The 22,973-nt window shown below is 41.8% G+C and overlaps 1 protein-coding gene across 1 annotated transcript in view; it reads right to left on the minus strand.

The window, feature by feature from the left end:
* Positions 1–3,412: 3,412 nt before the first annotated feature.
* cd276 (CD276 molecule) overlaps positions 3,413–22,973 on the minus strand; it is a 132,067-nt gene continuing 112,506 nt past the window's right edge. The window contains exon 8 of the mRNA XM_063005152.1: positions 3,413–4,014. The gene's annotated coding sequence lies outside the window, so the exon portion shown is untranslated. The remainder of the gene's footprint in view (positions 4,015–22,973) is intronic.

Genomic DNA, 22,973 nt, shown 5'->3' on the forward strand with positions numbered 1-22,973 from the left:
TGTGTAAGCAAAGCAGCTAGAAAATTTTGATATTTCGAATTTGTATTAATTGATGTTTGTGGCATTTGGCAGATACTTTTATCCAAAGTGACTTACACTGATCAGCCATAACATTAAAACCACCACCTTGTTTTTACACTCACTGTCCATTTTATCAGCTCCACTTACCATATAGAAGCACTTTGTAGTTCTACAATTACTGACTGTAGTCCATCTGTTTCTCTGCATGCTTTGTTAGCCCCCTTTCATGTTGTTCTTCAATGGTCAGGACTCTCCCAGGACCACTACAGAGCAGGTATTATTTAGGTGGTGGATCATTCTCAGCACTGCAGTGACACTGACATGGTGGTGGTGTGTTAGTGCGTGTTGTGCTGGTATGAGTGGATCAGACACATCAATGCTGCTAGAGTTTTTTAAACACCTCACTGTCACTGCTGGTCTGAGAATAATGATTGGCTGTTGTTCATATAGGGTGGGGAGTCGGATAGGGACCTAATAACTGATGCAATTACGACCTCTGCTGTCTGATTGATGGTGCCTGCACAGAGTCAAGGAATAATGCGTTAATCAGGGTGTGGCTCTCTGTACACAAAGCTGATCCGTATATGAACTCGCCTCGTGCAGGTGAGAAGATGCAGTCGGGTACTGCTCATGTGTCAGAGGGGGTGTGTGTCAGTCTCGTTCTCCTCAATCAGAAGTGAAGCATCAGTATAAAGGAAGCGTAATGCAGTCGGGTAATTGGATACAGTAGTTGGGGTGTCCACATACACTATATTCATGTGGCCTTCAGATGAGCTCAAGAACAGTGTGTAGAGAGCTTAATGGAATGGGTTTCCATGGCCGAGCAGCTGCATCCAAGCCTTACATCACCAAGCGCAATGCAAAGTGTCAGATGCAGTGGTGTAAAGCACGCCGCCACTGGACTCTAGAGCAGTGGAGACGTGTTCTCTGGAGTGACGAATCACGCTTCTCCGTCTGGCAATCCGATGGACGAGTCTGGGTTTGGTGGTTGCCAGGAGAACGGTACTCGTCTGACTGCATTGTGCCAAGTGTAAGGTTTGGTGGAGGGGGGATTATGGTGTGGGGTTGTTTTTCAGGAGTTGAGCTCGGCCCCTTAGTTCCAGTGAAAGGAACTCTTAATGCTTCAGCATACCAAGAGATTTTGGACAATTTCATGCTCCCAACTTTGTGGGAACAGTTTAGGGATGGCCCCTTCCTGTTCCAACATGACTGCGCACCAGTGCACAAAGCAAGGTCCATAAAGACGTGGATGAGCGAGTTTGGTGTGGAAGAACTTGACTGGCCTGCACCCTGATAGAACACCTTTGGGATGAATTAGAGCGGAGACTGTGAGCCAGGCCTTCTCATCCAACATCAGTGTCTGACCTCACAAATGCGCTTCTGGAAGAATGGTCAAAAATTACCATAAACACACTCCTAAACCTTGTGGAAAGCCTTCCCAGCAGAGTTGAAGCTGTTATAGCTGCAAAAGGTGGGCCGACATCATATTAAACCCTATGGATTAAGAATGGGATGTGACTCAAGTTCATATGCGAGCGAATACTTTTGGCAATATAGTGTACATTAAGAGCAGCAGATACACATTACAAAAACACTGGCAAGAACGTTTAAAGCCAAGTCATTGAATCTTTTTAATGTATGTTTATAATAACTGACTGGCACCATTATTTTATTCTTGTAAAAAAAAAAAAAAAAAACACATTTGGCACTGAATATAATTCAAGTACCAGGAGTAAAGAGAGAAAAAAACCAGCATACAACATCCCTATTCATAAAAAAAATTCCATCCTGCAGTAGAACAGAAATTAAATCCATAATTTCTCTCCATAATGCGTTGGGGCAAAGAAAAACCCCGCAGGTGTCCCATGCACCATTTGCAGTCTGTTGAAGCTTAACTGGCATTCAGATGGAAGTTTTCCCCAAAGTGGCAGAGTTTTGTGGGAGCAGCCAGACGCTGACAGGTACAAGTTAGTTCCCGGGCAGGCCTTAATTAGTCCAGGCTGGTGCAGTGATGGAGAAAACAGGGCCGAGAAAGACAGAGTTTTCTGATGTTCGACACACTGACGGTTTCTTCTTTCCGTTTCCTCTCCTAAACGCTTCACTTTTCATTAGCACCGGGGCGGTACACGCGAGGAACCGTTCTGAATACGCAGCCCGGCGAGCTGGTGTCGGCGGCGGAGCTGGTGTCGGCGGCGGAGCTGGAAGCTTGTCAAAGCCAATGGCCTTCAAACGGATTTTCTGTTTAGCGCACGGCGTACGATTACAAAGCCCGCACGGTGCATCTCGGAGGCTCGGCTCATCGTGATGGATAGAGGAAGCGAGGGCTGCTGGGAGCTACGAGAACTGCTGAGGTTGTTGCTCTTTAGACTGTTTAGAAAAGCTGAGAAGAGGGGTTTGGAATATGAAACGGGAATCTGGACCAGCAATAGAAATGAAAGCTAGCAGAAATGAATATTGCATTGTAATACTTGCATGTAAACAATTTTTCCCGATTCTTTACAGAAAAGAAGGATTTAAAAAATAATAATAAAAAAAGAATAATAATAACCAAAAAAATCTAAAATGGGTGGAAAATGGACTGTATGAAAAGTGTGCTCATACACTGATCAGCCATAACATTAAAACCACCTCCTTGTTTTTACACTCACTGTCCATTTTATCAGCTCCACTTACCATATAGAAGCACTTTGTAGTTCTACAATTACTGACTGTAGTCCAACTGTTTCTCTACATACTTTTTTAGCCTGCTTTCACCCTGTTCGTAAATGGTCAGGACCCCCACAGGACCACTACAGAGCAGGTATTATTTGGGTGGTGGATCATTCTCAGCACTGCAGTGACACTGACATGGTGGTGGTGTGTTAGTGTGTGTTGTGCTGGTATAAGTGGATCAGACACAGCAGCGCTGCTGGAGTTTTTAAATACCGTGTCCACTCACTGTCCACTCTATTAGACACTCCTACCTAGTTGGTCCACCTTGTAGATGTAAAGTTGAGAGACGATCGCTCATCTTTTTATGCTGTTTGAATTGGTCATGTTCTAGACCTTCATCAGTGGTCACAGGATGCGTGATCTCACACTATGAGGTGAGAGGATATAGAAACTAAACAAAATTACAGTGGTACCTTTAAAAAATACCTTGAAACTCAATGCCTTTTAAACTCGACGCCACTCACAGAACCAACTGACGTCAAGTTTAAAAGACGTTGAGTTTCAAGGTATTTTTTTTCCGATAAAGATGTATGGAAAACCTGTTAATGTGTTCCATGGTCCTGTGGAACTGCATATAATTTAGGCTAATGTAAAATAATGGGGTTGTTTTTGACACTTATACACTGAAAATTACACAAATATAACATAAAAAAAACACTGAAATACAATAAAAAACAAGTAAAAATAAAACATCAGCCTTCTTTATTGTTTTCTTAGAGCGCATTCACATGAGTAGTGGCAAAACCGTGCTACACCGCCAAATTCCATAGGAAACAACAGCACAGCCGGCGCAAAAACGGTTTTGCCGCTTCTCATGTGAATGCGCCCTAACACTTACCCCTTTGTTTACATCCCTCACCCCTTTGTTTGGCTGGGCAGTGCGGCCTATGTGAGCCAAACTAGTTCTCACACGCACATCAAGTTTAAGGGTACAAATTTCTCGACGAAGGGACCTCCAGTTTCAAAGATTTGGAGTTTAGGGGACCTCGAGTTACAAGGACTGTAGTCATTTTTGTTTAAAATCAACACTGGTATCACCCATTTTACACTAAAAGGGAACATTGGGGGGTGTATATGTTGACATATACATAGACAAGAGATCTATTAATCAATCAAAAAAAGAAAAAGGTTCAGGATCTCTGGGGATTCTGATGATGGATTCAAAGCAACATAACAGTTGTACAGGTCTTCTAAAAAAACTGAGTGTCCGTGGAAAAATGATGTGTGGTTATTCTTGAACGATGTTGTGCAAAGGTTTCATTCTTCATGTGTAGTTTCACTCTGCAACAAAAAAAGAAGAAAAACAGACAAAGTTATAAAAGTGACTGGGATTTTATGACCAGAATATAAATTAACAGAAAACCCAACACAAAGTATAAAAACACTGCAGGGCAGGATGAGAAGAAATCTGCCAAATAACGCTTCCTTCACTACAGACTGAAGACGTTTCTGACACAGTGCTGACACTAAAAACTGAAAGGATGTAAACTAAAAGCACCATGAGCTTCCACATCTCTAAACAAATCGGTGTGGTGCTTCAGGAAATAAAGCTGAAATAACAGACCTCTCACATCCCGATGGGTCTCGCGGAGGAGAGAAATGAGCTCAGCAAACACCATGGCAACAATAATTAAAAGGTTTCCTACTACTGTATTAGTGAATGGTAATTATTCGTGTAACGATCTAAAAGGCAAAATCATTCTGTCAGACACACATTCTGACCAGACGTGCTCTGAAATAAAGCAAAAAAATAAAATAAAATAAAATAAATTAATTATAATTATATAATTATAAATATAATTACAATAAACAAGCAAAGTCCAAGTAATTAATTGCGTAGTGCTTTTGGGTGATGCAGAGACCAAAAATAACTACAATCAACTGGCATCAGCGACTCCTACTGTTTCCAATAGAGGCAACAACATTGACACCAGCATCAAAGGGATATGGGTATCAGAACATGGTCCTCTATTTGTAAAGGTGCGACCATGTCCTTCACATGTGTCAGAGGACTTGCTAGTGATGGTGGTGTGCAACCACCCAAGATGCACATGGAAATTAAGTATATACAAATTTGAAGCAAAAGGTCTACTATAGGTGTGTTCGAAAACCTAGTGAGCTGCCTTGCTGTCTTACTGCCTACATAGGCAGCTGCCTAAGCAGAAAGGATTCTAATAAGTCGTCGACTCATAATTCAGGTTATTCGAACGCAGTACTTAGACAGCGATAACATCGGGTTTCACTTACTAAGCTAACACAGATTGCATCATGCCATTCAAACCAATGGGATGAGGTGGCACAACGTGCTAGCATGTCAACTAACGTCTCCCTTCGTGTACTGAAAACAGTTCAACTGTCCCTGACCAGCTCGACCTTGCAAATAAATAGACTTGTACACGTTTATACAAATTAAAAATCAATAATAATTTATTTACGTTTGAAACTCCGTTCTTTGCTTCGCATTGTCTGTCATTTATTTTATTTTTCTGTGAGAAAAGTCGTGCCGCACTGAATGCTGGGATTGCCTTTGCCGCTAAGGCAGCATCAGATGCGCCCTCGTTCTTGAGTCAAAATAGTGTTGACATTTTAAGATTCCTTAGTAGGGAGGATATTAAAGCATCTAGGATTTCAAACAGCCTCCTTCTCGGGAGCGCGCACAGGATGATGTAAAATGCTGTCTGTGTAGAGAGCTCACTGGGTTTTCGAACACACCCATCTTGGCGACACTGTGGCTTCTCACAGCAGAAGGTCCTGGGTTCGATTCCAAGGTGGAGTCTTTACTGTGTAGAGTTTGCATGTTCTCCCTGTTTCTGTGTGGGTTACACACAATCCAAAGACATGCAGTCAGGACAATTGTCCTAGGTGTGAATGTGTGTTTGCCTTGTGATGGACAGGCGACTTGTTCAGTGTGATTCTTACCTTTTGAACTGTACCCACTGCAACCCTGAATAGAATAAACCGGTGGTAAAACAGACAATGAATCTGTTCACAACTCCTCCCCCCTCCACTTCTCTAGGAAGACATTCTACAAGATTTGGAGTGTGTTGGTGAGAATTAGTGTGTATTCAATCAAAAAAGCATTTGTGAGATAAGACACTGATGGTGGCTGAAAAGGTCTGGCTTGCAATGAACATTCCAATTAATTTCAAAAGTGTTCGATCGGGCTGAGAAAAAAAGAACTACAATCAATATAAGTTGACATAAATTGAATTATAAAAGAGGGTTTAAAGTCAGAACCTGCACTTGTGCGTTCTAATGAAAAATAAACCTGTTTGTGTGAGTCGTTAAACTTCAGTGTTCAAATATCATCTGATCACATTCCACTAATCCATTATACCAGGTACGTTCAAATCTTTAATGCACTCTGTTCTCAGTTTCATTCCCTATGGGCTGCTTTACTCTGCTGGTAATAGAGCTAAAGAAACGGCTCTCAATGCATCATTAAACATGCTGGAAAATGAAGTTGGACGGAACTTAATTACGCCGCACGCGAGGTCCTGCAAGTTTAAGACTTGGAGAAGGGCAATATTGCTGGCTAAAGAGCGTAGACAGTTAGTTTAGACACATAATTAGAATCAATCATCCATACACACCAGAGTCCGGCTTTAGCCTGCTAAGTATAACATTAACATTCACCGAGCAAAACGCTCCGAATAACAAAGACAGGAGACAAATGGGATGAACAAATTGGGGTAAACCAAAAATCGTTAATATGTAGAAGAGCAGAAGCTCCTTGAGATAAAAGACTGTATGGTCAGTATGTTTGTCCTTCATTACTGTTAATTGGATGGCAGGACTAGCAGACTTGTTATGTGAGTGGACTTGTTATAGTTTAATAGTTATGAGAGAAACACTGTGGATGACACTGCTTAAGTTTGTGCTAAAGCTTGGAAACCTTCCCAGGTACCCAAGTAACAAAGAGTTGTTAGAATGAAGCACCTTAAGTTTGACATATGAATGTAAAATAAACACTTTATGCTAATATATAACATTTCAGTGATTATTTCTAACAATTATTACTAGGGATGCAACGATGCACCACAAGACAGTTAAAAATCGATTAACACGTAACGATTCAAATCGGTTTACATGTATAATGAATCAATACTCACTTTAAACAGCAGAGGGCACTGGCGCTATTCAGCTCGCCTGGTTGACGTCACTACAGGGTTGCCAGGTTCGGAATTTTCCAGCCAAATGTATTTATGTGAGGATACTTTCTTTATTTGTATTATTTATTCATTTATTTAATGTGGGATTTGTTTCATTTCAGTTTTTTTTTTTTTTTACACAAAAAGGGAAATGTGCAGCATTGGTTTGCATAGTTTGTACCTACCTCAAAAATAAAAGGGCATTCATTATTTAGATAAATAAAAGATAAGCACAAATACAGTATTTTATTTAGTTTTTTTAAAGAGAAATAATAAAAGGAAACTGTCATAAATTGTCGGGAAAATCGGGAAAAAAATCGTATTGTCAACCCAGTATTGTGAATCGTATCGCATTGTGGGTAGAGTGTATCATTACACCCCTAATTATTTCTACTAAAGCTGTAAATTTCTAAATTAAGGTTGTTAGAAGTGTAACGTTATGTGGCTGAATTCTCAAAAAATAAATAAATAAAAATAAAATAACACAAATGTACACAGACCACAATCGCTGTATTATATACATGTTTTTATATTACATTATTATAATAGAGAATAATCTAAGAATTATATAACAATATTATAAGGATTATATAATATATAATATTAAAGAATTATATAAATAAATACACTGCTGTCGATTAGGGATGTAACGATGCACCACAAGACAGTTAATAAACGATGCAAATATGCCATGAATCGATTGAGATGTAAAATGAATCGCTATTCACTATTCGCTATTCAAAGCAGAGTGCACTGGCGCTATCCACCTCGCCTGGTTGACGTCACTACACAGAATTGTCAGGTTCGGGGTTTTCCAGTCAAATTGGGCTTAATTCAAAATGGGTACAAATTTTAAGGTTGGTCGCATAAAGCATTCCTCCCCTTTAACTCTTTAGCTTTTCCTGTATGTGTTGTTTAATAATTTGCCCCTAAAAATGTTAGCGATCTTCTTCACCTTTAGAATTTTGCTACAACATTTTAAATAATAAGGCTGAATTTTTCTTGCTTTGAACAACCATGATTGCTTTAACTTTTCAAAAGATTTGTTTCCGTCACTATCGGAAGCTCATCTGGTAACGCATGATAATATAATATATAATATAAAGAATTATATAAAAAAATACACTGCTGTCAATTAGGAATGTAACGATGCACCACAAGACAGTTAATAATCTATGCAAATATGCCACGACTCAAATCGATTGAGATGCAAAATAAATCAAAATTCACTTTAAACAGCAGAGTGCACTGGTGCTATCCACCTAGCCTGGTTGACGTCACTACACAGTTGCCAGGTTCGGGTTTTCCAGTCAAATTGGGCTTAATTCAAAATGGGTGAAGATTTTAAGGTTGCGGGGTGGTGATTTCTGCCTGCCCTGGCAACCCTGTCACTACACTGTTTTAGTAAAATGGCAACGGCAGGTGAAGATCAGAAGTGTGGCAGCACTTTGGCTTCCGAAAATTTAAAAACTCCAGTTCCACTCATACCAGCACATCACACACTAACACACCACCACCATGTCAGTGTCACTGCAGTGCTGAGAATGATCCACCACCTAAATAATACCTATTCTGTGGTGGTCCTGGCCATTAAAGAACATGGTGAAAGCAGGCTAAAATGTATGTAGAGAAACAGATTACAGTCAGTAATTGAACAGAACTACAAAGTGCTTCTGTATGGTAAGTGGAGCTGATAACATGGACAGTGAGTGTAGAAACAAGGAGGTGGTTTTAATGTTATGGCTGATCAGTGTATATAGCTTATATGTAGCTTTTCCTGTACGTGTTGTTTAACAATTTTGCCCCTAAAAACGTTAGCAATCTTCCTCACCTTTAGCATTTTGCTACTTTCTAACAAATTGCAACATCTTCAATAATACAACCGAATATTTTTCTTGCTTTGAACAACCATGACTGCTTTAACTTTTTAAAAGATTAATCTCTGTCACTATCAGAAGCACATCTGGTAAAGCATAATGAGTTTTTCTACCACACGTCCAAAAACAAAGTGCAAATAAATTCTACGTTTAAAAACATTAGTCACAAAGCAGCCTTTTATGCTACATCTGATTTTGCATGGAAAAGAAAAACCCTGCTTCACTCAGATAAAAGCACTAACGCGGCGGCTCTCTGTGCATCAATGTACATGCTGGAAAATGAAGTTGGACGGAACTTAATTACGCCGCACGCGAGGTCCTGCAAGTTTAAGACTTGGAGAAGGGCAATATTGCTGGCTGGTTTAGACACATAATTAGAATCAATCATCCATACACACCAGAGTCCGGCTTTAGCCTGCTAAGTATAACATTAACATTCACCGAGCAAAACGCTCCGAATAACAAAGACAGGAGACAAATGGGATGAACAAATTGGGGTAAACCAAAAATCGTTAATATGAAGAAGAGCAGAAGCTCCTCGAGATAGAGGACGCTCGTTCTGACAATAAATTGATTTGATCTGGGGGGGGGGGGGGGGGGATCTTGACCTCTGATGTCCGTCTGTAAGAAATGTGATGTTTCCCCTGTGTTCTCTGAATATCTTACCCCCACTTAAGTATGTGGGGTGCTTGGTGTAACTGCCCCTATGTGTGGCTGTATGGATAAATAGCATGGACAAACTCCATTTAACGTGTGTATTCATGCCTTGCGCCCACTGTTTCCAGTTGGTGCCAGACCCACTGTGACCCCGACTAGAATGAAGAGGTTAATGAAAAAAATACATTAATTAATTCCTTATATACTGTATATATTAAATTATTATTTTGGGGTGCAGCAGTAAACTTTTACACTTACAACCTTTAGCAGACGCTTTTATCCAAAGCGACTCAATTGTGACCATATACACAGGTCAGCCATAACATTAAAAATGTTTTTATTAAAAATTAAAAATGTTTCTACACTCACTGTCCATATTATCAGCTCCACTTACCATATAGAAGCACTTTGTAGTTCTACAATTACTGACTGTAGTCCATCTGTTTCTCTGCATGCTTTGTTAGCCCCCTTTTATGCTGTTCTTTAATGATATTATTTAGGTGGTGGATCATTCTCAGCACTGCAGTGACACTGACATGGTGGTGGTGTGTTAGTGTGTGTTGTGCTGGTATGAGTGGATAAGACACAGCAATATTGCTGGAGTTTTTAAACACCTCACTGTCCCTGCTGGACTGAGAATAGTACACCAACCAAAAATATCCAGCCAACAGCGCCCTGTGGGCAGCGTCCCGTGACCACTGATGAAGGTCTAGAAGATGACCAACTCAAACAGCAGCAATAGATAAGCGATCGTCTCTGACTTTACATCTACAAGGTGGACCAACTAGGTAGGAGTGTCTAATAGAGTGGACAGTGAGTGTAGAAACAAGGGGGTGGTTTTAATGTTATGGCTGATCAGTGTACGTACAATGCAAACAATTGACGGCTTGAACCAGCAACCTTCTGATTACTAGTCCTGTACCATCACCGCTGAGCTACCACTACCTTAGAATCATAAACAAGATTTAAAAAATATGCTAGTCCACTACAACTGGCATCCAGGGTTCACATCCCCAGCAGTGCTATTGGACTGTAGGACGTCTACCTACAGACATGACTGGGGCGAGTGGTTGAGACCCAATAATGGATTGGCGTCCTGTTCGGGATGTGTTACTGCAACGCACCCAGTGATTTTGCGAAAACCTGATCCACTGCAACCCTGACCATGGTGAAATAGTTGAAAAATGTATTCAGGATGTGTAGATGCACAGTATATGGACAAAAGTATTGAGACACCCCTTCTAAGGCTCAACGATTGCTAACTGGGGTTAATAATCAGCTGTATAAAGGAAAGTATATGCCTCCAGCTTTGCAGCAACAGTTTAGGGAAGGCTCTTTTCTGTTCCAGCATGACTGCACCCCTGTACACAATGCATGGTCAATAAAGAACTAAAAAAAGCTTGATTTAAAGAAGCCCTGACCTCAGCCCTACTGAACAGCTTTGGAATGAACAGGAACATCAATTGAAGCTTTCTTGCCCAGCCATACAAATGTTATTTTGACCAAATGGGTACAAATTCCCATAGGTATACTTCAAAGCCTTAAGATTTACGTTTTTTCGTATTTATGTGATCTTTTTTTGAGAAGACTTCTAACAAGGCTTTCTCACAAGGGCAGTTGTAGCCTAGTGGTTAAGGTACTGGACTAGTAATCGGAAGGTTGCTGGTTCAAGCCCCAACTCTGCCAGGTTGTCACTGTCACCATACGCTGTGGATGAAAGCATCTGCTAAATGCCAAAAACGTAAATGTAAAGGCTTTGAAGTATACCTATAGGACATTTTTGGCATTTAGCAGATGCTTTTATCCAAAGCGTACTGTGACAGTATATTATCTAAGCAATTGAGGGTTGAAAGTCTTGCTCAAGGGCCCAACAGTGTCAACCTGGCAGAGTTGGGGCTTGAACCAGCGACCTTTTGATTACTAGTCCAGTACCTTAACCACTAGGTTACAGTTGCCCTTGTGAGAAAGCCTTGTTAGAAGTCTTCTCAAAAAAGATCACACAGAGGTCACTTCATTCTAAATGTCCAACAAGCTCATGGTCAGATGTCCAAATACTTTTGGCAATATAGAGTGAATAAAAAAGCAAAAAACTGGTTGAGTAGTTTTTACACACTGTTTAGTACACACTTGCACCATCATGGGCCCACAGAGTAGAAAGAAAGGTTTAAACATCCAGAAAAAAAGCTTTACCAACAAACAATTCCTCTTCACGAGTTTCATCCCTAAATCAAACCCCGTCCATATCGCCCGGGTGAAATCTCACTTTAGCTGCAACTCCCCGAGCCTAGGCGGCCCAGCGGGTCTCCCCGGTAATCCATCATACAAATGAACACAGGAGTGTATTTTCACACCTGCCTGCTCTCTCCGGACTCACAGCTCCTTCCTCGCTCTCGCTCAGCACGCAAATGCACGAGATCGATCGTCGTAGAGAAGAGTTAGAAGACGACTAGGATCAAACACACATTACGCGACTGTGAGAAGTCATTACAGAGGAAGAACGACGGATAAGCAAATTAGGACACGCTATCAGATTTCAAGGCAAGGACATTGGCATGAATCTAACACTGGGGGGGACAAATGTACCAGGATTGAGATGGGGAGCAATTCTAAAATATTCCTGCCATATTAACAACTGACTGGATCCTAACATTAATAAGCTAGTGAGTGGGGCCGCTCAGGTGGTGCAGCGGTAAAAGCACACGCTGAAACCAGAGCTGGGATCTCGAATACATCGTATCGAATCTCAGCTCTGCCTGTCGGCTGAGCGGCCACATGAGCAACTTTCGGACGCAAAATGATCAGCGATTTGTGAACATCTCTGTACCAGACCTATTCAAAGGTGTTCTGTGGGTACCTTGACTTACCCTGAAGTCGAGACTGCCGTGCCAACAATGCTGCTCCTGCCAGATGTGACGGAAACCTGGCGTGTTAGCACCAAGAATGTCAAGAACTCACTACAGACTTTATTACAGATACCCCTTTTCCACCGACGCGGCACGGAGCCCGTTCCGGTTCCCGAACTTGACTTTGAACCGGTTCTGCGTGTTTCCACCGGAAAAAAGAGGTTCCAGACAGCGAACTAGCGGGCCAATCTGGCACCACAAAATACTTGGTCCATCGGTGGGCGTGTCATGTTGTACAGCACAGCGACAGCAACAATGGCGTCAGCTGGGGTCTCGTATGGAGCTTAATGTTTGCCGCTGATATTTTCAAAGCGCCTTTAAAACGATGAATTGTGTAATATGACATGGTAAAAGTGACTCGGACAGAACGAAAACCGCTTAACGTGAAAAATAAAGCGTGAAGCTTTTTCAACTCCCCGAGCTGCATAAACACACGTGTAAATCCAGCTAAACACAGATATATGTTGTATTTTAGAGTACATTTGATGGTTATTTCACACAGATGGATGTTCGTGTTGTGGAACTTTAGTGATCTTTCACCGCTCAAGCTGAGCGCTGAGCAAATCGGCTATTTGTGCCGAGGGTCGCGGTGAAAGCGAAGCACAAAACGCTTCTCACGTTAATGAACTAAAGAAAACAACAACTGAGACAAACACGTCATGTCTTCTTATCACCGATTGTTAGATCGATGCTTTTTACATAAAAACAAACATCTGTAACAACAGCACAAATGCTCGCACACAATCCACACACTCCGCCATGATATTACTACTCTTAACTTTCGTTAAGTAACGCCCACTGTTGATGACGCTGCTTGGTTTTCAAAAACTTGTGGAAACGCGGGTTGGTTCTCTACAGAACACCAAGGTTCAGAGAAACCTGAACAGAACCGGTTCAAGAACCATGGTTTTTTTTGGTGGAAAAGGGGTAAGACTGGGCTGAATAATAACTAATTATTTTTGCTAGTTATAACTTTTAGTTCATTTAAATTTGTGTGTATGATATTGTGTAAATACTATTTATTCAAATTATTCTCCAGGCCACCAAAGAAGGATGGGTCCCTGCTGAGTCTGGTTCCTCTCAAGGTTTCTTCCTGTAATTTTAAGGGAGTTTTGGTCCTGGATTCTGTAAAGTTGCTTTAAGACAATGTCTATTGTAAAAAGCACTATATAAATAAAGTTCACGACTTATTTTGTGAGACGTTTGTTTATTAGGATTTTAACGTCATGTTTTACATCTTGGCCACATTCATGACAGGAACGGTAGTTACTCATTACACAAGGTTCATCAGTTCACAAGGTTATATCAACACAGTCATGGACAATTTATTATCTCCAATTCACCTCACTTGCATGTCTTTGGACTGTGGGACGAAACCGAAGCACCCGGAGTAAACACACGCAGACACGGGGAGAACATGCAAACTCCACACAGAAAGGACCCGGACCCAGGACCATCTTGCTGTGAGGTGACAGTGCTACCCACTTAGCCACCGTGCCGCCCTTGTGAGACGTAATGCAGGACATCCTGGACCAGGACCTGCTGGACTCATAGTATTTTATAGCTAGTTTGGAAAAGTCTGAGGAACCACAGAAAGGGTTTGGGAACTGTGTCCGGGGGTAGAGAAGCCCTCACCAGAAGACGTGAATAAAAGATGAGAAGAGTTGAGAGAGTGAACGTAGGTAAAGAAATGAACTAAATCAGCAGTATTTCAACATTTCTTTTACAAATCCATGCTCCTCTACTCAATTTTCATACACTATTAAATAGAAAATCTGTCGGTCCACACCTACCTATACCTCTGTGGTAAAACGTCCGACTGACAAAGAACTTCCAGTATGCTGCTCCCTTAACAGGAAAGGACACGGTGCTGACAGTTTCATTTGTGTAGCACACACAGCGCCGCGCACTAATTTCCGCCGCCTATAGGAGGTTGTTCTTTTAAAGGAAACACACCGATACAAAAGTCTCATTATAATGAAGCACTGTACATCCAAACTGCATTCATTCCTTCTCCCCTTCATTTGCATTGAAATGGAAAATGCCATATTTCATTTTATTTTTATTCTCCCTACGAACCTTAAACTTACACTATATGGACAAAAAGTATTGGAACAGTTACAGTATATACAGAAAATTATATGTGCCAGCAGTTTCATTTGATTTTATTTATTTATTAGGATTTTTTTTAATGCATTTTCTCCCTTTCCCCCCCCTTTAGCGCGTCAAATTGCCCAATTGCATCATGCTTCCTCTCTGCCTATGCCGATACCTGCTCTGACCAAGGAGATCGAAGCTAACCCACGCCCCTTCCGACACGCGGGCAGCAAGCCGTACGCATCTCATCACCCACACATTGACGAGTGTTGTGCCACCTGGCGTTAAGCCCTAAGAGCTCTCTTTCCTCATCTCTGTGTAGGCGCCTCTAATCAGCTAGCAGAGGTCGTAATTGCACCAGTCTGACAGAGAGAGACCCATATCCGGCTTAGTATACGATGTATTCGAGATCCCAGCCCCGGTTGCAACACGCGTTTTTACCGCTGCGCCACCTGAGCGGCATTTATTAGGATTTTAACGTCATGTTTTACACTTTGGTTACATTCATGACAGGAAGTTACTCGATACACAAGATTCATCAGTTCACAAGTTTAATATCAAACACAGTCATGGACAATTTAGTGTCTCCAATTCACCTCACTTGCATGTCTTTGGACTGTGTGAGGAAACCGGAGCTCCTGGAGGAAACCCACGTAAACTCCACACAGGAGTGGGATCGAACCCAGAACCTTCTTGCTGTGACGCGACAGTGCTGCCTACTGAGCCCCCGTGCCACCCCACCAACAGTTTAAAGAAGATCCTTTCCTGTTCCAGTCCACAATCAATCTCAGTCAAACTCCAGTGGCCTGCACAAAGCCCTGACCTCAGCACCATGGACGGTTGAACAGTTGACACTTTTTTGACCCATTTGTATCAGTGCCCAGCCATACAAATGCTCTTTTGACTGAATGGGCACAAATTCCCGCAGGCATTTCATACGTCCAAATCTTGTAAGAAGCCCCCTCAGGGGAGTGGCTGTTGTTATAGCTGAAAAGATCACATACAGGTCACTAATATGGGATCTCTAACAAGCTGATGGTCAGGTGTCCAAATACTTTTGGCCATATAGTGTATTAATATATTTACAGTAGTTCAATCTGATAAATGCTGATGGTAATGATGGTGAGGAAACATGGAGGAACACATTATGACCACCCCCATAAAAATGTGCAGTTTCATTTCTAGTTTGTAACAACTGTGCATGTGACCGTGAGGGGTGTATTAAATGTTGAGCTGATGGTACTTACTCGTAGTTCAAATGACAACTGAGGTAAAGTACCTCAGAAACAGCTGGGGGTGCTCACAGGCAGCTGTGGTAAGCACCCATCTACAGAAGTCCGAGAAGGGACTAGCAACAAACCGCAGACAGGTTTGTTGGACGGCCAAGACTCACTGATGCCAGAAAACATAAAGGCTATGGCTTCTGGTCTGAAAGAACTGAAGAGCTACAATGGCTCAAATTGCTGATAATTTTAATCCTGTGATAAGGTGAATGTGACACAACACACAGTGCTGCATAGTCGGCCAGTCAGAGCACCACCAATAGGCAAACAGGTATCAGAATTGGATGTCGGAGGGGTGCCCAGGTGGCGCAGCAGGATATTCCGCTAGCACACCAGCACACCAGTTTCTGAACTTCTCGGTTCTAAAGTCGGTGTTGCCACCGGTCGGCTGGGCGCCATCTGGCGAGCATAATTGGCAGTGCCTGCAGCAGATACTAATTAGCCAACGTATCTGCAGCAGGGTGGGGACCGGACTATGTGTGGGTGGGTGGGTCTTCATACGCTGTGTAAGGACCCTGATTGGCAGAAGAGACGCCTGTGCAGAGTGCATGGGCGAGGAGAGGAGGGCTGTACACGTGTCGGAAGATGCGTGTACAGCGACGCGCTCTCCTCGGATGCAATCGGGTATCTCTCAGCAGCGGAAGAAAATTGAGTGTGCTAAATCAGGAGGAAAATGGGGAGAAAATGCATAAAAAAAGAACTTGATGTCGGAGCAATGAAAGAAAGCAGACTGTTCTGACAAATTCGTCTAGGTACCGCTGCTTCGTTTATCAGTGGAGGAGACGCCTCCAGGATGCACAGCGTACATAATTTAAAGGAGCTGCTGCTAATTTCATATTACCAGATATCACAGGACTCTTTCAGGTGTCTTGTGGAGTCCATGTTCTGCAGGTCAGAGCTGTTTTGACAGCTGTTTTGGCTCATCTGTTATTAAACATATTCAGCAAGGAATTTTAGCTGCTTGGGAGCCTTTATAAGGACGAAAGGGTTTTTGATGTAATTGAGGAGTGAACTCCAACCATGCTTTGAAGCTAACACTGGTATCACAGCACCAGTTCAATTCATAACCATAAGGCTATGATGTGTTATATCAGGTCAAATTATTAAAAAAAAATAATCTTGTATTATTTTGTATGATTTTATCCCCTCTGCTTTCTCTTTAATGCCCTGTGGTGTTAATTATACTGGCTCTTCCCCCTCGGAGCTGTGAAAGTGCATTAATCTTGATTCTTCACTTCACTACAAAGCTACGTTTGAAGACTCTTCCTTAGTAAGCCCCAAAGGCAGGGTGTAAGCGAGCAGGAGAGAGAGAGAGAGAGAGAGAGAGAGAGAGAGAGAGAGAGAGGTAGAAGAAAGAGTCAGAGGTCTGAGCTGTTGCCTACAAACACGAGCACAGCGCAAAGCCTCCGAATCACCAGTGCTGCTGTGCTAAACATCTGTACTTACTGAGCTACTGAGGTACTAATGAGGTTTCCAGAGTGATCCTGCTCAGCTTGTAGAACTGCCATTGGCCTCTGTACCAGGCAGGGCTTATGGGTAATTGGACCACTTTAATCATACCCCTTAGCTGCTCTTTTTGTGATCCTAAGATAAGAAACCTCCTGTTGAATAACCTATAGCTCAGTACTGGCTATATCTTCTCATAATCAATAGAAATCACTGACTAGCTGTAAAAGCTTCCTAAAGTTCCAGAGATCTGAATTATTAACCAATCATTGAGCAGGAAAACGCAACATGACCACATAGCAGAACTATAATCATCCCTGTAAATACAACTGGTTTATGAAACAACACGTAAATGTCCTGGATGGTGTTACTCAAGACCAAAACTACCAATGAAAACACAAATGCTAAGCCGCTCAGGTGGCGCAGCAGTGAAAAGACACGCTGCAACCAGAGCTGGATTCTGAGTACCTCGTATCGAATCCAGCTCTGCCTTACCGGTTCGAGGCCGAGTGGCTGTATGAGCAACGATTGGCCGGTTGCTCAGTTGGGGGGTGGGACAAAGAACCGGATGTGGGTCTCTGTCTGTCAGAATGCGATTACGACCTCTGCCGGCTGATTAGAGGCGCCTGCACAGAGATGAGGAAGAGTGCCCTTAGGGTGTGTCTCTCCGCATGCAACGCTGGGTGGCGCTACACTCATCAACGTGTGGGTGGCAAAAATGCATCCGGCTGCTGCCCATGTTTCGGAGGGGATATGGGTTAGCTTCGATCTCCTCGGTCAGGGCAGGGTTCGGCATAGACAGAGAGGAAGCACAAGGCAAATTGAACAATTGGATGCGCTAAAGGGGGAGAAAAAGGGAAAAAAAAAAAAAAAGAAACAACACAAATGCTAAAAGTTATTCAGATAAAAGTTATGATGATGTAAAAGCAGAAGAAACAACAGTTCCAGAGTGACTGGTTAGCAATTACCCACATTTTTTGCTATCATCTCTGTATTTACACTCTTGAACTCTTGATTTGTCAGTGCTTATAGACAAATGTGTAAACACTTTTAAAACCAGGTACTTTGTTCAGATGAATAATAATTAATTATTAATAATAATTAATAATTAATAAATAATAAAGCTTGTCATGTATGAAATGTTTGCGTGGTCTAGCTAATCTCCTGACCTATTTCTTACCACTGATATCTCAAGAGCTCTAACTTCAAATTAAAGTTTGGAAAAAAAGTACTATTTTGTGGTACTCAGTTTTTTTTTTTACCCCCTTTTAGTACATATACAATGATGAGCCAAAACATTAGAACCACCCTAAAAATGTAATCAGGCATAAAAACCTGCAAGGCCTATAATAAAAGTCAAATTGTTATGGTCAGACGACTGGGTTGTATCCAATGAGTACCAACCGACAGTGGTCTAAGGAGGGACACGCCAATAAACAGTGTTAGGTTGTTGGGCAGCTGATTCTATGTGATTCCAGAGGACATGAATTCTATGGAAAGTCTGGTGTCTGATATAACCAATAGAAGAGCTAGCATGTAAGTCAAGAACTTATCAATTTGCAGATCATTTTAGTCCTGTTAATGAGGTAAATGCAGCCTAACACACCGTGCATTGAACCTTTCTGTATATGGGTCAAAGTACCCATGCTAACTCTGGTCAACTATCGACAAAAACTGGACATTAGATGTTTGGCAGAAGGTCGACTGGTCAGAAAAAGACTGTTTTCTCCAAGGTCATGTGGACAAGTGGGAACATCTGCATTGTTTACTTGCTGATAGGGCAGTTGTAGCCTAGCCGTTAAGGTACTGGACTAGCAATCAGAAGGTCATATGTTCAAGCCCCACCACTGCCAGGTTGCTGCTGTTGGGCCCTTGAGCAAGGCCCTTAACCCTCAATTGCTCGGACTGTATACTGTCACACTACTGTAAGTCGCTTTGGATAAAGGCGTCTGCTAAATGCCGAAAATGTAAATGTAAATGATAAGGCACATAGTTGGGTTTGATTTATCAGTATATATTATCATTGTCTTTGGGGGGTAAATGAAAAACATCAGAAGTCTTTTAAACTATTTAAACCTTTAAAAATGAACTAGGAAACCAAATACTGTGGCTTGCAAACATTTCTTTCTAAGATCCTAAGATTGTAGTGTTCATTGTTACTCTCACATTGCGCAGTATTGGTAGCCAAAGAGTCTGAGCCTTATGTTAGCATGCTAGGCCATCTTACAATATAAACTTAAGCTGCGTCCGGAATCGCATAATTACAGAGTACGTACTAGATTAGAGGAAGTATGCACTACTCAGCCGGTAAAAAAGTACATACTTTCAGTACAGAAGTGTGCAGTACTACATCTGCCATCTTACCAACGTCAAGTGATGACGTAATATCACCATAGTTACAGACTCATTACAAACCCCACTCGCCAAAATTTTGGATATTTATCGTCTTTTTGTTATTTATTCGTCTTTAAAATTTTTATATTATGTATCTTACATACACTTGTAACAGAGGACTCTCGGTTTTCCGCTATCTTTGTTGTTTCTTATTCCGCTTCGAACGCCTACGCAGCTCCAGTTGCATTATGGGATACATTAGCGGACCACAAGTGTGCATCGCTTGCATACTCCAACATGGCTGCCCGAGAAGTAGGTCATCCGGGTACTTCTCGCGTACCTTTTTGTGTATACTGTGTATTCGGACATACTAACCGCTCTCGCGTACTCATTTCGCGTACTACTGAGTATGGAAGTATGCGATTCCGGACGCAGCTTTAGAGTTTCTTATTTGAAAGCTAGCAGCTTCAGTACTGTACCTAAAAAAATCTGGAGGGACTTTTCCGGCTCAGCACTAAGAGAGCTCGGGGGAACACGCTAATGATACTAATGATATGATCCGCCTAATTGGTTAAAACAAATGAACATGTACTACATGAAGAAATCACATTTCTCACTGCGTCACGGCTCGAACAGCCTGGTTGTGATTTTGTGCTTTGTGATTTTGGGAGTGTTTTGATTTTGGGACAGCTGTACAGATGATGTTCTGGCTGGATGAGTCAGGATGAAGGATATAGATTTGTTTTTCTGTAGAATCCCTCAATCCAATTTCCATTTTCTCAATCTTCGCTGCATCCAAATACACATGCTAAAGTATTTACATTCAGAATAATACCGACAACAATATAGTTGTATTTTTATTTTATTTATATATCAGGAAATCAGCTAAGTATGCAGAAATACACCAATCAGCCATAACATTAAAACCACCTCCTTGTTTCTACACTCACTGTCCAGTTTATCAGCTCCACTTACCATATAGAAGCACTTTGTAGTTCTACAATTACTGACTGTTTCTCTGCATGCTTTGTTAGCCCCCTTTCCTGCTGTTTTCAATGGTCAGGACCACCATAGTGCAGGAATTATTTGTGTGGTGTGTCATTCTCAGCACTGCAGTGACACTGACATGGTGGTGGTGTGTTAGTGTGCGTTGTGCTGGTATGAGTAGGTTTTTAAACACCTCACTGTCACTGTCACTGCTGGACTTGAATAGTCCACCAACCAAAAATATATCGAGCCAACAGCACCCCCTGGGCAGCATCCTGTGACCACTGATGAAGGTCTAGAAGATGACCAACTCAAACAGCAGCAATAGATGAGCGATCGTCTCAGACTTCACATCTACAAGGTGGACCAACTAGGTAGGAGTGTCTAATAGAGTGGACAGTGAGTGGACACGGTATTTAAAAACACCAGCAGCACTGCTGTGTCTGATCCACTCATACCAGCACAACACACACTAACACACCACCACCATGTCAGTGTCATTGCAGTGCTGAGAATGACCCACCACCCAAATAATACCTGCTCTGTAGGATGGGGGCTAACAAAGCATGCAGAGAAACAGATGGACTACAGTCAGTAATTGTAGAACTACAAAGTGCTTCTATATGGTAAGTGGAGCTGATAAAATGGACAGTGAGGGTAGAAACAAGGAGGTGGTTTTAATGTTATGGCTGATTGGTGTATGTTCTGAATGAAAGTGAAACAATGCAGTGTTTACAAGCTCCTTCACTTCTGGGTCAAAAAATACTTCTTACAAGCTACTGATTTTAAAAAGTAGAAGCACTATCAACTTAGCTTTAATAATTTTAGCAACACCACAAGCAACACCAAGTGCAGCCCATTATCAGCACCCAGTACCAAGCCTGTCTGGTGTCAGTTTTAAATTTCAGATTGACGATGTAGCCACCGTGTTCGTTCAAGTTTTCACAAAGACGCTTATCTGCCCTGAAATACACACAATAGGAAGGAAGCGCACCGGCATGAAACTCATGAATATTCCTCATTTCAAAGAGCTAACACACCAGTGTTTGCTTTCTTACAAATCACATTGCACTAAATGATATGCATACACTTTCTTTAATGAACTCGGTGTTTACAGTTGTTTAGCACAATGCGGCTCGGTTAATTGATTTGGAGTGAACGTGTTCGGCGCGAGCACGTATACATTATGCAAATATGGCTAAAGAGGCAAATAAATGGCTGACGCAGAGCCTTGCAAGACCTTGACAGAGACAACAAATCTGTAATACAGCACTTACAGTCATTTGCATACGCACACAGTAACTTTAAAACGCGCCGGCACTGAAGATTAGGGTCGTTGTTCTGCACGTTAAAAAGTAATGAAGCAAATATGATTAGCAGAGCAAACTAGGAAATGGGTAAGCATTAACATTCGCTAAATAAGATGATGTCATGGCAAGTTACTTACACAGGGCTCATGGGAAATGCTGTCGATTTTATTAGTGGGAGGATTTTAACGTGACTGGGGTGTTTGAAATGTCACTGAGAATCTGATGAGGGAAGAAATGTGTTAAATTATTAATAAAAAAAATGCTAATAATGCACAATGTGGCCAAAAGTATTTGGTCAGCATAGTCCACAGAAGTCAACACTGTCCATGTTGATTAATGACTGTAGAGAATTTGGCTTCTGTGTCAATTTATATTCCAGTAAAGCTTCTATACACTTATTTATTAACTTCCTTTTTTTTTTTTGGCAGCTCTCGTTTTTAGGGCCCAGCACAGCGGATCAGGTCTGCATTCCAGATTTAATGCAGTTCTTAAGTTTGATGCTTTTCTTGGATGAATGGCTGATTGGCACCCTGTGATGGACAGGGTATTCCTGACTTGCGCCCAGACATGACCCAGACATGACGAAAAATGCAAGTCATGTGACCCATTTACTAAAAGAGATTATACACCGATCAGCCATAACCTTCTTGTTTCTACACTCACTGTCCATTTTATCAGTTCCACTTACCATATAGAAGCACTGTAGTTCTACAATTACTGACTGTAGTCCATGTGTTTCTCTACATACCTTTTTAGCCCCCTTTCATGCTGTTCTTCAATGATGATCGCTCATCTATTGCTGCTGTTTGAGTTGGTCATCTTCTAGACCTTCATCAGTGGTCACAGGACGCTGCCCATGGGGCGCTGTTGGCTGGATATTTTTGGTTGGTGGACTATTCTCAGTCCAGCAGTGATAGTGAGGTGTTTAAAAACTCCAGCAGCATTGCTGTGTCTTATCCACTCATACCAGCACAACACACACTAACACACCACCACCGTCACTGCAGTAATGAGAATGATCCACCACCTAAATAATACCTGTTCTGTGGTGGTCCTGACCATTAAAGAACAGCATGAAATGGTAAGTGGAGCTGCTAAAATAGACAATGTGTGTAGAAACAAGGAGGTGGTTTTAATGTTATGACTGATCGGTGTAATTATTGTGTACTATTTTTCCTACAATCATAGCTCACGT

This window comes from Trichomycterus rosablanca, chromosome 11 (assembly GCF_030014385.1).
Source record: "Trichomycterus rosablanca isolate fTriRos1 chromosome 11, fTriRos1.hap1, whole genome shotgun sequence".
Classification (NCBI taxonomy): domain Eukaryota; kingdom Metazoa; phylum Chordata; class Actinopteri; order Siluriformes; family Trichomycteridae; genus Trichomycterus; species Trichomycterus rosablanca.